The sequence below is a fragment of the Topomyia yanbarensis genome, chromosome 3 (genome assembly GCF_030247195.1).
Source record: "Topomyia yanbarensis strain Yona2022 chromosome 3, ASM3024719v1, whole genome shotgun sequence".
In the NCBI taxonomy this organism is placed as follows: domain Eukaryota; kingdom Metazoa; phylum Arthropoda; class Insecta; order Diptera; family Culicidae; genus Topomyia; species Topomyia yanbarensis.
The window spans coordinates 35970343-35986732 of record NC_080672.1 but is presented as its reverse complement, the minus strand read 5'-3'; the positions used below and the strand labels follow the sequence as shown (position 1 = coordinate 35986732).

Below are 16390 nucleotides of genomic sequence, written 5' to 3'. Positions count from 1 at the left end.
AAATTTCATAAGAGATTTTTCTAACTCGAAGAGGCGAATGACATTAAGATTAAAACCTCTATAATCGAAATAAAAAAAACTTTACCAAAGACACCATAAGAAAAAAACGCATGAATTGTGGGTTACCCCCTTTTGGACCCCAGGGGTTAACAGCCTTCCCCCAACCGAATTACGAAAATGCTCGCGAAATGAAAAATAATAAATATAATGATCTTTTTTCTTCAAACTAAACGAGTCAATGAATATCTAATAACATAATATATTTTCAACAATACCAATTTGAAAATGCGGAATTAAAAAAAGATGCGAAGAGATTAAGTAAAAGCGTTTAAATTGGCCAATATTATTTTTACTATACATGAGTAGAGGATAAGCAATTTAGTAGAAGTACAACAAAAGCAGACTAATGAAGTAGATGAAAACAATACATGCAACATGCATCTTGAACTCGTCTAAAAGCCACCAAATGATATGTATTTACTATTGACGATAGTTGCATTCTATTAGGATTTTGTCATACTATGCAGACCGGGAATTCACGTAATTCAGTAAATTAATCGTACTTTAATTTATCGAAGCCGATCTTCCCGAATGAATCGTATCGAATGCTTGAATTGCACACCGGCAAAAAGTGACAAACTACTCAAAAAAAGAAAAAAATGCACGCGAGACAATAAATCACCCACTGTTCTATCATATACGCCAGTTCTGCATCCATTCTCTAACCCAATACTCAAACAAACACATACACAGATACACATCATTCATAACCGAGCGTTGTACCAGGTAACAAGTGCGTTTTGCTTTCCCCAGTGCGGTATACTTTTCTCGGCAGTACGAAGGTGCTTGCTAAAGCAGTGGCTATGAAAGTGATTATTACAGTGATTGCAAAATCGAGTCCGTTTACCGGAACGGTTTTAAGGTGTAATTTGCTGTATTGCCAAAACAAAAGCTATTCGGGAGCGCCTTTGCATGGTTGTATCACCGATTGATAACAACCCAGTTCCATCAAGATCATACAGCGAACACATAGTGGACGGTGAAGAGTAATCCATCTACTTACTCGCCTAGGACTTGACTAAATATTTTTTCTCGAATATTTTCATATTTCTTTTTCTTTTTTGCTTGTTTTTTGTTTTTGTTTACATGTTGATATTCTCTAAATCTATGAGGTACCGGAGCTTACTGGGTCAGAGACACAACATGCTCCCCCAGACCCGACTCCCTCTTCTTGTAATGTCTCACCCCCTCCCGTGTTAAGATACACCAGGATGGATCGAGTGGTATACTTTCAACCCAAAAATATGGGGTGGTATACTTTCAACCTAAAAATAAACAGTTGAACAGAATTGATAAAACGGTACTCGGCTGTGACCGCGATTAAAAAGGTTCAGTCAGATAAGCTGCACGTAGTCGTGACTGACTTGAAACAGGCCAATGATATCGCAAGCCATAGCCCGTTAACGATAGAGTATCGCGTCTGCATTCCTTCTCGCGATGTTGAGATTTACGGTGTTGTAAGTGATGCGGGTTTAATTGCCGATTTTCTAATGAAGAACAGGGTTGGCCGCTTTAAGAACTTAACCAACCTTCAATCAGTTAAGATTTTGGAGTGCAAAAAATTGCACTCAATGTCCATCGAAGATGAAAAGTAGTAGAAATGTCGGATCTGCACTTCTGAGCTGCGTTAAATTGGGAGGAGCTCGTCTACCTGTGTATCTGTTTGTACCGAGGCCCACTGAGACGTGTGTTTACTGTGGGGAGAATCTGTATACACTTTTGATGTGCCCAATGTACAAACTTCGCGCGGATAAACTGAAGCGATACGACAAAGATAGCTCCAGATGCTCTAACGCAGAAAAGCTTCAAAGAACTGTTGCACTTATCTACGAAAACTTATACACTCTCTTGCCAACTGACGACAACGTCTCTAACGATCCTTGCGAAGGGCATTTTTTGGCTCCGCTTGACAACTCCAGGAAAAGACCTAATCCAACCTCACCCGAACTTTCTCGTAAGGGCCATAGGTTGTACCAAACAAGGGAGCAAAATGAAAATAATTCATCAACTAGAAGTGCTGCTACAAATCCGAAGATAATACCGCCTGGTTTTGGGAAATTGAGATACAACCAGGAGTTCCCAGCACTTCACGGTGCACCAAAAATCCCAAGTGCTCCCATTTTACAGTCAGGCACTCAGCCTAAAACGGAATTCCTCAAATTTTCTGACATTGTGTGTTGGATATTCACAGCTTTCAATATTGCCGATCCTCTGAAAAGGTTTCTGGTTATTATTCTAGCCACAGTAAGAATATTTTTGAAACAGTTGACTGAACAATAACCGCTCCTTGTAGCGATCGTATCATTCGATGGCTGACTTATTAAACGGAATCACGGATCTGATCATTGATCTACAGTGGAATTTCAGAAGTATTATTCCCAAAGTTCATTCATTAAAACACTTTCTAGATTATAATAATTTTGATGCATTTTCCCTACGCGACACATGGTTTACTTCTAATATTAACATCAACTTCCATGATTTCAACATTATTCGCCTGATTCTAGAAGACTCCTATGGAGGGATTATTCTTGATACCTATCATTAAGTCTCTCAAACTCTTTCGAAATATATGGAAATAGGAAAACATCATTGTCATAACGCTGGGGGAAATTTTTCTAACCCGAAGAGGCGAATGACCTTAAGGTTAAAACCTCAATAAACGAAATAAAAAAAATCATGACATACCTGGCACAATTAATTGATCTAAAATGTTTTTTTCCGTGAACAAATGATGGTATAAGCCATTGAAGGTTGAAAAAACTAGTTAAACAGCACTGATTTACCGCAAATACTTGCCTTGACTTTCTATTGTGATTAAAGTGTGTCGTGCATCTAAAAAGGTAGTCTTATTAATTAATTTGTCAGGATAGGTGTATAGCTGAACTTTCGTGTCTATAGGTCATAGTGTACTTTGATTCTTTAGCTCTAGTAGGCGGGGGATCAAGTTACCACACGTTTTTACAAAAACCTCTTTTTGGCATGATTTTCAAAACTGTTCATATTACTGACAGCCTGTTAGTGACAGGACATAGTATTCGGATTTACTCATTATTCATAGCTCTTATAATTCGAATTGACTACAAGATGGCGAATTTTGCAATCGAAATTTTTATTTTATTGAAAAGCTATGAGAAAAAAAAACAAAAGTGGGATCAAGCGTACCCACTCTCCCCTATTGTTATGAAATACTTGTTATATGTACAATGTAATTGCCGAAGTTAAAGCAATTTCTGCGAAACGCGCTTTTTCAAAGCGGTTTGCCGTGACTACGACTCCAGTCCAACAGGTCAATTGAAAGCACAAAAATAAATCATTAGTTTATGTAGGGGAAAGTGAGGCAATATCGCCATGTGGGACGAGTTGAGCACCCCCGTTTTCCAAAAATCTATGAGCAATTTTCGATTTTTTTGTTTGCACGAATGCTCCGTCAATCACCATAAGATGATGTAATACTTCAATTGCGACAAAAAAACAAATCCTAAAGAACGAAAAATACAAAAATCTGATGGGATGTCAAAGAACTGAAAATATTATAAGATTCAAGCTATATGAAATAAGCATTCGCATGACGTATGTGTGCGGTAATTGAAAAATGCAAACATCTTCTGAATATTTAACGTCTTTCTAAGTATTTCAAACAAAAAAATAATTTAACAAGACTTTATAGCTCCCTCAAAAAATTTTGCGAAAATAGCCCTACGGCATGGGGCAAAATGAGCAGCACACAAATCTCATATGAGTTCATGCACTAAATTCCGAAAAGTTATCCATATGTAAACGTTTTATACCTGAAGCTGCTTCGAACGATGAATAATAATATTTGCTTAAAAAAATAACTCGCAAAAATATGATTTAAACAAAATGGAAATTTGATTCTAATAGTTACGAAAATGATGTTAAAAAACTATAAGATGAATTTCATAGGCAACTAAATGTCACTAAATCAATGGAAAACATGATTCTTAATAATTATAAGTGAAATAAATTTGAAATTTTGTAATAAAATATAATATTTTGCGACATGATCATATTGCCCCTTAAGATTACTCATATTGCCCCACAAGCTTTTTACCAAGCCAAAAATCGATCATAACAAAAACGATTATTTTCAAAGATTTTTAATTTTCTTCTGCATGTTTAGTAACTGCGTGTGAAGAATATGTTTTACTGTACCAGTAGAGGGCAATTTGGGATTATTTGTATGTTTTTCTGTAGATATATTTGCCTTCAACCTTAAGGTGCTCATGTTGCCTCACTTTCCCCTACCTGTGGTGTCCTTGAAAGATTAATTGAAATTTTTTTTTGGAAAAATGGGACGATTTTTCGAAAAAAAAACACTATTTTCACCTGAATTTTTTTTTCGGAAATTTGTAACATTAATATGAAAATTTTGATGAAAAAATGGAATCGTACATAGACATGGTAGTTAAATTACCAACAAGCTAAAAAAAAGATTTTAGATCGGTTGAAAACTTTTTCGGTAATCATAGTCACCTTAAAGACGTTTTTGGGATTTCGAAATAATCGCGTTTAAAATTTTAAGTATGAGTCACGCCTCCGTAAAGGGAGCCAGATGAAAAAAACGCTATAGCTTTGAGTCTACTGCTCCGATCTCTACAAAAAATTTAAGATAACAGTCTTAAGTTACGATAAAAGAATTAAAAAATCGATGTTTTGGCAGACCTCAACATATTTAACACCTTAACGTATCACTGAGAACACAGTCAACAGCAGTTAATGAAAGAAATAACTTTTCTCTTTTGTTTATTACCAACATCTGTTATTAGCAAGTAACGGTTCGAATTTCGACAATTGGCTTATATGCCCTAATCATATGTTTGTTGAGAGTTTATGTTTTCGTTCGTTTCCACTTAATACACAGCAAAAACAAAGGTATCCCAAACGATAAAAACTACTCTCAAAACCCACAAGCTTTATTGACGTTACTCATCGGCTGAAAAGTTTAGCCGAACGCATAAAGCTTTCTGTTATTCTTTTTCGTTACGACACGTAACCCAATCAACCTGGCGTTACAGCAATACTTATTAGATCGTCATTGAACAAAAAGTTTGAAGTGGGATCAGTCGAACAAATAATCAGCTGATGAAACTACGCCGCTCTATTGATAGAAACAACCGAAACTTTCGGATAATAAGCAGTGCTTCAATTTTGAAACGATTGAAAAATAGTCAATAATTCTCCTTTTGTAGTTTCTGGATATTGTAGTTTTTAGGTTTTAGTTCACAATTGTAGCTTCTAAATCTTAAATTCTAGTTTCTACGTTTTAGTTTTTATTTTTTACATTCCAGTTTCTAGTTTATTATTTATTTTACCTTGTGTAATCAAATTGAATAAAAAATATATAGAACCATCCACTCAGCGCACCCCTTGATCAGAACATTTCATGCAATCAATTCGTTAATTTCAAAAAACACGCTCATTCCGCTCGCTTATCAACGGTACTCACTAATAGTACACAATTCGCCACAACTCAACGACTCCCCGCATATCGTGACAAAAAGGTGAGCGAACAATACTGCTATACGTTGTGCGGGTTTGTATTCCACAACACCCATTTATACTAGCGCAGCTCGGCGCCGTTGCTCTACCAGGAGGCCTTGCTGAGTATCCACCAGTAACGAAGCGCGTCGGCTGTACGTACGGATACCAAACTTACTTTCAAACTTGCAGGCGCGCACTGGCTACGGTTCTCCTCAGTCGATCTCGAACCGTTTTTGTGGGTGGACGCATCTCAAGCAAAGGTAGCCTGATAGTTGCTATTCCGCGACATTCGCGGCACATGTTTTTAGCATTTGTTTCGAAACAGTTTCGGAAGCGCTGTTGTTGTGACTTCTCAGGTGACTTGTGTTGAAGCTGCTGGTAGAAGAAGATCATTTATATCGGTGGATGTTTTGCGCTTCAGTGAGTGTAGGGTTAGGTGCAAGTTGGGACCAAAAACAACTGACAGAAACAGCAAAAAACGGAAAAAAGAAGGGTAGCGAAGCCCGTGTAAATTTTTGGCTGGCTTTTGTTGTTGTTGTTTTTGTTGTTATAGTGTTCCAAGTGACGATCGAGGCGCTGCTGTGGTAGTACCTACGTGTTTTTGAAGCTGCTGTGACTACGACTACGATCGTTGCTTCTGACTGGCCTTACCAGACTGTGTATAAAATTTAAATCGAATATACCTACTATTGTGTAATGTTATTATTTGCTCCACTCGCGGTCAGTCGTGGGGCCTTCTTTTTTATTGTGATCGTATATGCTTATAATAAAAACAATACAGCCAAACTGCTTGCTAGCAAGCAAAGCGCCACCATCATTCAAACACTTGATTGAAGGTTGCATTCATGTATTTTATCTATTCCTGACTTCATTTGAAAACAATTTCAATGTTAAAATTATTCCTTGGGCGAGAACCAATGGTTAGAGTTTCATTATCAGAGGAAATCGCTAACCTAGGGGAGATATACTTAATAAAAAATAAAAACCTCGTTAAGCATTTATTTGCAAGTTACACGTAGTCTGAGTAATATTATAATGAGTTCAGCTCGTTTAAGTTGCTCTCGACCTCTCGAAATGACTACTCACAAACAGACGAAAAACGCAATTGACGGACTTTACTATCGGCGGTTATTGGCAATTATATTCATGTCCGCAAAACTACGGTGATACGGAGTGAAACACTTTTTTTAACAATCGTCTAGCAGCCCCGGTTGTATTTATCAGTGAAAACAAAATCATTTTTTGCAGTTACGACCAGAAAAAAACCGATTGCTTTTGTGACGGTGTGTTACCGAATATAAGTGATTTCAGCGAGCGGATTCCAGCGTAGAAGGCGAACTTGTCTCCAAGTGGGTGCCACTGAATTGGAAAGGATTTCCACCGACGCACCGACTTCGTGTGGCACTTGTATTGCTGCTGGTAGTGGTGTTTGGGGTGTTTGTGTTGAGGCATAGTTCGCGTACTTACTGTGTCACGGGTTTAAGGAACCATCGCTGAGCGGAACAAACTTCAACTGTTTCCATAGTAGCAAGGCCAAACAAAAATTCCGCTTCCAGAGACAGGTAAGCTATGTCGGTAGAAGAGTAGTTTTATATATACTGTTGCTATAGTTACAGTACTAGTTTGATGGAACAAGGTCTTGTAGTAATAAAGGATTTTCTATTACATTTTTAAGATCCAGTGGTTTTTGAAAAATCATTTGTAGCAAGTCTAATGAGGAGCAAAATTTAGCATAGTTACATTTTTCGAAAGGAACGATCCTTCCAAATATCATGAATTTTTGATTGATCGGACCGTTGAAACGAATATACGATCTTGTATTTTTTAATCAATTTTTAACTTTATAAACGAATTCTAGTTCCAGCTGTGAACTGCATAAACCACATAAAAATGAACGCAGTCGTTTGCATCTCGTCAGTAACAAGCACCAACTGGGTGTCCAGCTAGACACACAAAAAATCCAAACAGTTCGCATGACATTTGAACGTCTAAAGCAACTGACTTGTCCCGAGTAAAGCTCTGGTTTGCTGACGAGAAAGTGAAAACGAACTCTTGTCTTTTAGCTAGTGAGCCGAGCGCCTGGCATTATGCCATATTAACTCCCAAAGGGTAAAAAGATTAAACTAATTTGCGCATTAAGGGCACAAGACCTAACTTAAGTTAAGTTTGATTTTTGTGTTTTGAATTCCTTCCGTCTGGCGAAATTGTATCATCGAGATGACCTTCAGTGATCGTTATAGTTTGTTTTTCTGTGGCGGATCTGCACGGTGATTGTTGACTCCAGGAGCTACAAAATAAGCTCCCCATTGAAGAAGTGGAGCGCTTTTTGCAGAATAAAAAGTACACACAATTCAATTCCACCATATACGAAACTGATAGGTTTCCACGGTACAGTCGCAACACAAGTCTTTGCTTAACGCAACATCATGAAATACTTTGTTGAATGTGAGGAAATTAGAACAAAAATTCCCGCGAACGTTAAAGAGATATGACAGCACGCTCTGTCTCCAGAAACAGCCGATGCAGCTATTACCAAATTAATGTCACAATTTGAAAAAGTTTTCTTTCTACATCCATGATAACAAATGGAGGAATTCTTTCCTAGGCATTCCCAACAATGTTCCCATTCCTTTCTTCATGACTCTGTGACCTGGATCTGTCTATTCTCAGACCACGCTTTGTACATATGATAATCAGTCTCCCACATATTAATACTGTAAACAATCAAAGTGCTACGCAAAACACTGCGTGTGAGTACCCAAGACTAACACATAACGAAAAAACAGTAATTCCAGCATAAACTACCGTCCAACATCAGCTAAATCACCGATCGTTACCATCCATCATCAGGGCCCACCATTTTGTTCGTAATTTTTTTAAAGAATGCGTTAGATATTTCAATAAGCTTAAATATTTTAATAAAACTAGATATTTTAATAAGCTTTAAAACCCTTTTCCGAACGAAGCTGTGATTCGTTCACATATTTTCATACCCTTTTAGCTTAACGAAGCTAGGGTTCTTTCACATATTTACAATATGTAGAAGAATCAAAACAACACGAATGTTAGTAGGTGCCCGGTAGATCACGATCACGTGATCAGATGTTCTTTTTTGTTTCTTCAACTTACGAGTATCAAGTGTGTTTTTTAGCTAACTCACTAATGGTGCTGGCTGTTGATTGAAAAGTACTTGTGGCAGCCGCGTCAGGTTTTGAACGTCAATAACTTCCATTATACTTAATGGAATAATTTGATGTTTATACCATCTCGTCGAAAATATGTTCATCAATGTTATATTAAAATTTGGAGTATGTATAAAATGCATTAATAACGAAAAAACCTTGTTTTAAAAAATCTTTCGAAAACTACTCGGAAATGGTGAAAATTTTCAGCTGATCTCGGTCAGAGCCGTCAATATGGTGCACCAACCGAGCACTTAAATGATGAAGTTTTAAATATTGGTCCGCTAAAGATTTTTTTTTCTACTATCATTCATATTTGGTTGCTTGGTGCGAGTAGAGGGCTGTACAATACCGAGAAAGAAATATTTGTGAGCTGTACATGGCTGGTAGATGTGTCAATTTGGGTCGTTACGCGCGACTTGCGGAGGCTATCATTTTCATTTCCGATGGGTGAAAGATAGCATACATACACATACACACAAAAAACCGATTTTAAATCATCTGACCGAAGCTCGTTCGCGATTGGTTCTCGCTAATTTCATGCACCGAGCCGAAAATTTTGAACAATTCTTGTTCGAAGCTTCTCTTTTGTCTCTATGAAAATAAACTGATTTCATTCGATGACCGAATTAATTTCAGTCGGTTTCAGCAAGTCTTGTCACATGTGCAAAGACTGTTTGTCAACACCAGGAGAGAAAGTGATTATTAGGATTAATCTTCGTGGATTAATTTGTGCAGCTCCGTGCTAAAAACCACGACCAATTTGAGCAAAAATCACCCACCAGGAGAATATTTCCTTTGGCAAACAAATTAGCCTTTATTAGCACTATCAAACCACCCAAAAGAATTAAATTTGAAAATCTTTTCCTTCGTAAATTATTTTTTTTCCTATGGGTGGAAAGATGCATACATATGGAAAAACCGATTTTTAAATATCCGACCGAAGCAAATTACATGTACCGAACTGCTAATCTTTTTAGAGGTTATGTTTGGCTTCCAGTCTTTGAAATATTTAACAAACGAAAAAATTACTTTTTATCCGACGTTTCGGCGGCATATATTGCGCCTTTTTCAAGAAACCTACAAAAATCAATATTTCTTGTAATGTAATTTTGACTAAGTGTAATGTTTTTGTAGATTCCTTGAAAAAAGCGCAATTCATGCCACCGAAACGTTGGATGAAAAATAAATATTCCGTTTGTTAAATATTTGAAAGACTGGAAGTCAAACACAACCCCTAAAAAAGAACCCCGCCAACAGTCGTTAGTTTTCCTCACGAACCGCTAATCTTCAGGTAGAATTGATTGGAATGGTCGGATTCTATTAGTTAACCTTATTGGATGGACTATATTCCAACATCGGGAGAGAAGGTGATTATTAAGATTTAGCCGGCTCCGTGAACTGACTGTAACAATTAGTTTGTGCGAGAGCCAATTTTAACAAAAATCTCCCACCCAGAACCATTTATTTGGTAAACTAATTGGCCCTCAGCAGCGCTATTACACAGTCGACCAAGAATTAAATTTGAACATCATTTCCTCCACCAACAATTATTTTTATTTCCGATCAGTCAAAATTAGCATACACACACGGAAAACCTCGATATTTAATCATCTTACTACAGCTCATACCTTATTGGTTCCCGCTAATTGCATGCACCGAGCCGCAAATCTTGAACAGTTTTTGTTCGAACCTCTTCTTTCTCGATGGAAGTGAACTGATTTCATTCGATGACCTACGCATTTGGCTTCGAGCGCAAACCGAATCAAGTACAAAACTGGTGGTTGTATGCGAAGGCAGCACGATTCGTGTGTTAGACTCGTACTGGCAACATACGCTCATCTGGTCGCCGTATAGGAGGAAAAGTGAAGGAAAAGCAAAAATCCCGCTAGATTCGTGCTGGTCTCCAGTTTCCTATCCATCGTTTGCTGAGAAAAGGTCACTACGCCCAGCGTATCGGTGCCGAAATACTACCTGGCAGCAGAGAATATCTTGCCATTGTATTGGAACTGGCAGGAATTGCTAGCCGTGATAACAAATAGATCAAAAGAAGGTCTTTGCAACTTAAAAAGCAAACTTTAACCGAATCAACGAAAACAACGCCCTTTTCAGGGCGCCATGGTGCAAATAACTCTTCGCTACTGCTACTGATGCTGGCTGCTAATGTGACAGTCAAATGAATAATGAGAAAAATATTACCTATATATGTGCCACGATGGCTTTGGTTGTTGAAAAACATACTGATTACCTTTCGATGTCTCTTTGCTGTAGCATCGCAATTCACGTCGTCATGTACATAACCAATTATGTAAAGAGACTAAAATGTTGCTACTGGTTGCAACATTAAGTTCCTGTCGACAGTACTGTTTGAGAGCGAAAAATAAAAGCAAATATCGATACGAACTTTTGCGATTGATTTACCTACATATGATCGGCATACAAGCGACAGAGAGAATAAAATCACGTCACTAGAATCGCATACCGTTTAACTTTTATTGAGCACCTAAGATAAGGTAAGAATAAGATATTATTCATCGTTAATGATCGTGGTAACCGATAACGTGTTAAGTTTGCTACCTAATATTTTCCACAACATATTCACAGTGGGTTCATGATTCCTAGTATAGTAGTCACGACTTACCATTCAAACTCGTGTAATAATTCACAAAATCTAAAAATATTATTCATGTATACGTGAACTGATTTATGATTTCCAGCGACTGACCATTCGCGCTCTTGAAATAGTTTACAAAATCATGAAATCTTATTCATAGAAACGTGAACTGAATAATGATTCCTTATATAATAGTCACACCTGACTACGTGTGGCAGTGAACTAGTTCACAAAATCAAAATATATCGGTCATGTTGAACACAACGTTCATGATTCCTAGTATAATTTTCATGAAAGACCATTCGTGCTCTTGAAATAGTTCAATTTTATTCATGGATTTGTGAACTGGTTCATGACTCGTAGTGCATGATTTACGATCTCTCATGAGTGTTTGTGATATTCAGAAGACATCCGCAATCATTTTCTATTTCATACAACTCTGCACATGAGGGATTCCATGAGAAACCGGCCGACCGCAAAATATGACCATCGGCGATTCGAACGAAACTTTGCAGGTGTGTTCGGTTTATGAATCTCCATGATATTCTCTGGTAATTGGAATATTTTGATATAAGAGCAATTTTTCAAAAGGGCGTAAACGTTTCTACGTGCATGAATTTCAAAATTTTGTTGTTCGATTACTGTATTTTATACAGCAAAACTATCGGAGAACGAGTTACAGGGAATGAATACTTCTGTCCGAAAAAAATATACACTGAAAAAAATGTTATGTCATTTTTCAAAAAAATAAAAATTTATGTTAAAACTTAAAATTGCGAAAAAACCCATTTTTTTAATTTTTTATATTTTGTCAACAAAAACCTAAAGAGAAAAGAAACATTTTGAATGTAATCGCATGACGGAGAACTTATCGGTAAAAAAGTTTTTCTAACAATAACTTTATACATGTTTTTAAATTTCATGTAAATTGGCATACAAAATTGTAATATTGTTACAGAATATCATTTTAAGCATTATTTAAAATCAAAATGCATTTAACAAAAATCTTCCAAAATGCGATAGTTTTCGAGATATTTGGAATTTTGCTCCATCAAAAACAATTAATTCGAGTAATTATGCTCTTTTTAAAAGTTATTCGCGTTACCCCATCATAAAATGTCAATAATCTAATGTTTATCGTTTTAAATACGTAAAAGCAACTTTTTAGTGTATTTGGATCATGGAGAAACTTTCAATAAAAAAGTTTTCCTAACAACAACTTTTGACATATTTTTATAATTCATACTATTTGCAGTCAAAAATAAAATTTTCTTTTTGAATATGATTCTAAACGCCATTTTAAATCGAAATACTTACAACAAAAAAGTTACATGAAAGCAACCAAAATATTATTCAACCACAAAGACTGATGATTAAACTTTGAAGTTGAATCATATTATGGTTGTTCTCTTGTAACTATTAAATGCTTAACAATATCGCCCTGATTTCCAACGGAAAAGTTGCAGGAAAGTTTATGGGCCTTTTGAAAAACCTATTATTGTTGATGGAGAAACGCGAATAACTTATGAAAAGGTCGTAATAAAACAAAATAATTGTGTTGTTAAAACAAAAGTTAAAATATCTCGAGAACTAATACATTTCAGAAAATTTTTGTTATGAGCATTTCGATTGAAAATGGCGTTTAGAATCATATTCAAAAAGAAAATTGTATTTGCGTTGCGTTGCGAAGCACGGTGCTATTCGTAGATTGCATACTAACGATTATCATGTTGCCTATAAGTAGCTCAACTCATCTTGCTTGTGAGATAAATGATCGGGAATGAACTTTATCTTTTATGAGTTCAGTAAACCAATAGCATGAGAATCGTTATTGCCGGCCACGACCATCTTCACCGATACTTAGGATAGGGTAGGAAATGTTGATGTAATACCTACTTAAGGAAGGCCCCCGACTCAGCGACGCTTCCATAGGTATTACGGAGTTGGATTGAAGGACAGGTACAGGTCTAGGATTCGCCACAAGCAGGCAATGCGACCACAAAATGAATATGTTTTATGCGATGGGATGGTTAATCTCCGAGTACACGTATACTCACAGCAAAAAGATATTTAGTTATGATTTTTCTTGTATTTAAACTCTGGATAGCCGGCCATCGAGAGTGATTTAGTTGTTCCCTAAACTACAGCAATTTGAACTCCAAACAGCCGGTCGTAGGAGTATTGCTAAAAGCGCGAGCTAGTCTGATATCAATATTCGCTTGAGAATTGGGTAGTAGGAACACAAGTCAAAATTATTTTTAATATGCACTTTCATTGTTTTTTTCTCTACTAACGATTGAACTAAATGCCAAATCCCGAAATTTCAAGAGCAATTCAATATTATTACTTCGATTACTTTTAATGCCTAAAAAACTTTTTCGAAATAGATAAGCTAAAATCCATTTACCTGATGGCCTCGTAACACATGTAATATTTACTTTGGTCTTGTTATAAGCAACTATGGTTCGTTCTCTTTCTCAACGCACGACTAGACAAGATGCCAACTCTCGTGCAATCATCACTCGCGCGCGTGTTGTTACACTAACTGCAGTGCAGTTTAAAAAAAATGCATCACTACTAGAAATAGAAGCAAGAATCGCAGGCAAGAAGAATGGATAAAACCGATTCGTGATTGTGCCGAAGTTAGAATATTGGGGCGTTGAAAATTAAGCAAAGATTCCCATTACCCTGCACCCCATACTCCTCAAACCCCGACAATTATCCCTCGTTACCAAATAAATAGCAATGCCGAGTGATAAAAACAATAATACTAGCAACCACAATCCGGAGCCTCTTTTGCACTCAACAATTCTGCTTCAACCTCAACAAAACAATTTTCAAACAAAGAGCGATAACTATCCGTCGAAACAACTACAAAAATCTCACAGAGCTGAATAAATCTACTGTCGTCCGATCATCAAATCCATTCATCAAACTTAATCCACGTCTCAATCGAAGTTACAAATCATTTTCCTGCGTGTAAGATTGATTCAATAACTGTCCGAAAAACATAAACAATCTTGATGCGCAGGGTGACCAGATAGATTTACTCATTTTACTAGATTCACGAGATGTTTTGGCAAACCTTATATATGTTGCCATAACACCCAATTGAAAACAACGCTAATACAAGGTGTTGAACCAGTGGTGTTTATGCCTAACAGAAACAAAACGCGAATATTGGTGCCTGTTACACTGCCCCTAAAAGCATAAGAGTCCCATATGGATTTTTGTCGAAAATGAGTTATCTGTTGGATTGCATTCTGTATCACCACTGAATCACAATGCACATATAGGATAACCAGATTTGTTTAGAAAATATCGAAAAAATACCAAACATGGTTGTCCCATCCCATAAGGCTCAATGAAAATGTAAATTTTGAGCAGCGTTTTTCTCGGCTTGCTATTTTTCATTATGGGACTCTTATGCTTTTATGGGCAGTACACGCAATGGCAATAAATATCTGTAATTTCCCAAACCAAAGGAACAAGTTGTCGGTAGTCCTGTTAAATTTTCTGTGAGTCGGCAGACAATCGCACGCTCAGTTGATCTGGTCGTCCTTTTGCAGCGGAGGAAGAAATTGACATTTTGGTGTGCGAACGTCCATGTTCGTCTTCCAGTAATGGCAAGAAATATTCCATGCGAAAACTTTCGTCATGAAATCCACCTTCCAATTTCAATTAAATACCGGGGTAGATGAAATTTACGGTCAAGTATTATAAATTGCTTTAACCCTGATGGAACTGGCTGTAGCTAAATCAAATTGTCAATGTTTTGTAGGGCAACAAACTATACTCCCCCGTTTAATGAATCCTCCGATGCGACGGTCTCTGGATACAGGCACTATATCAAATAATGGGAACCGTCTCTATATACACTATTCCGCTTTACGAGATGAAAAAACACTTCTAAGGTTGCACAAAAAGCAAAAGGAGAATTTTCGAAAACCTATGCTTTTCTCTTCACGTCTTCTAACAAACACTTCTCACATGTTTATTGAGATTTATTATAGCTATCGCGGACTTTACTAGATTTAAAAACACCAATATTCATCGAAAATTTTGAAAAAGTTAGGAGCGTCGAAAATTTTACTTCCTGTAGCTATACAGTGATGCCAATCTCCCCATATTCAAAAAGAAAATTGTATTTTTGACTGCAAATAGTATGAATTATAAAAATATGTCAAAAGTTGTTGTTAGGAAAACTTTTTTATTGAAAGCTTCTCCATGATCCAAATACACTAAAAAAGTTGCATTTACGTATTTAAAATGATAAACATTAGATTGTTGACATTTAATGATGGGGTAATGCGAATAACTTTTAAAAAGAGCATAATTACACGAATTAATTGTTTTTATTGGTGCAAAATTCCAAATATCTCGAAAACTATCGCATTTTGGAAGATTTTTGTTAAATGCATTTTGATTTTAAATAAAGTTTAGAATTATATTCCGTAATAAAATTACAGTTTTGTATGTCAATTAGTAGTAAATTTAAAAACATGTATAAAGTTATTGTTAGAAAAACTTTTTTACCGATAAGTTCTCCATCATGCAATCACATTCAAAATGTTTCTTTTCTCTTTAGGTTTTTGTTGACAAAATATAAAAAATTAAAAAAATGGGTTTTTTCGCAATTTAAATTTTCATTTTTTTTTTGAAAAATGACACATTTTTTCAGTGTATATTTTTTCGGACAGAAGTATTCATTCCCTGTAACTCGTTCTCCGATAGTTTTGCTGTATAAAATACAGTAATCGAACAAAAAATTTTTGAAATTCATACACATGGAAACCTTTACGCCCTTTTGAAAAGTTGCTCTTGAGGCAAAATAATCTAATTACCTGTGGAAAATGTTTAGTCTTCCATGCCGGTGAAACTTGTAAAGTTTCATCGGAATCGAAGATGGTCGGTGACGATTTTAAAGATTTTCGGACGGATCTTCGTGGAATTCCTCACATGGTCTTGAAGTTTTTACGTGAACTATTTCACAAAATTTGGGTTTTGTCGTGAAATGTCATATTTATGT

The 16390-nt window shown here is 36.3% G+C and overlaps 1 protein-coding gene across 4 annotated transcripts in view; it reads left to right on the top strand.

The window, feature by feature from the left end:
* Positions 1–5668: 5668 nt before the first annotated feature.
* Positions 5669–16390, top strand: part of LOC131690473 (tetraspanin-11) — a 67262-nt gene continuing 56540 nt past the window's right edge. Inside the window, exons 1-2 of one of the 4 annotated variants that reach the window (XM_058976271.1) lie at positions 5669–5825; positions 6814–7127. The gene's annotated coding sequence lies outside the window, so the exon portion shown is untranslated. Of the gene's footprint in view, positions 5986–6813; positions 7128–16390 lie in introns of all 4 variants that reach the window. The other 3 variants (XM_058976273.1, XM_058976272.1, XM_058976270.1) reach the window with 3 other exon arrangements.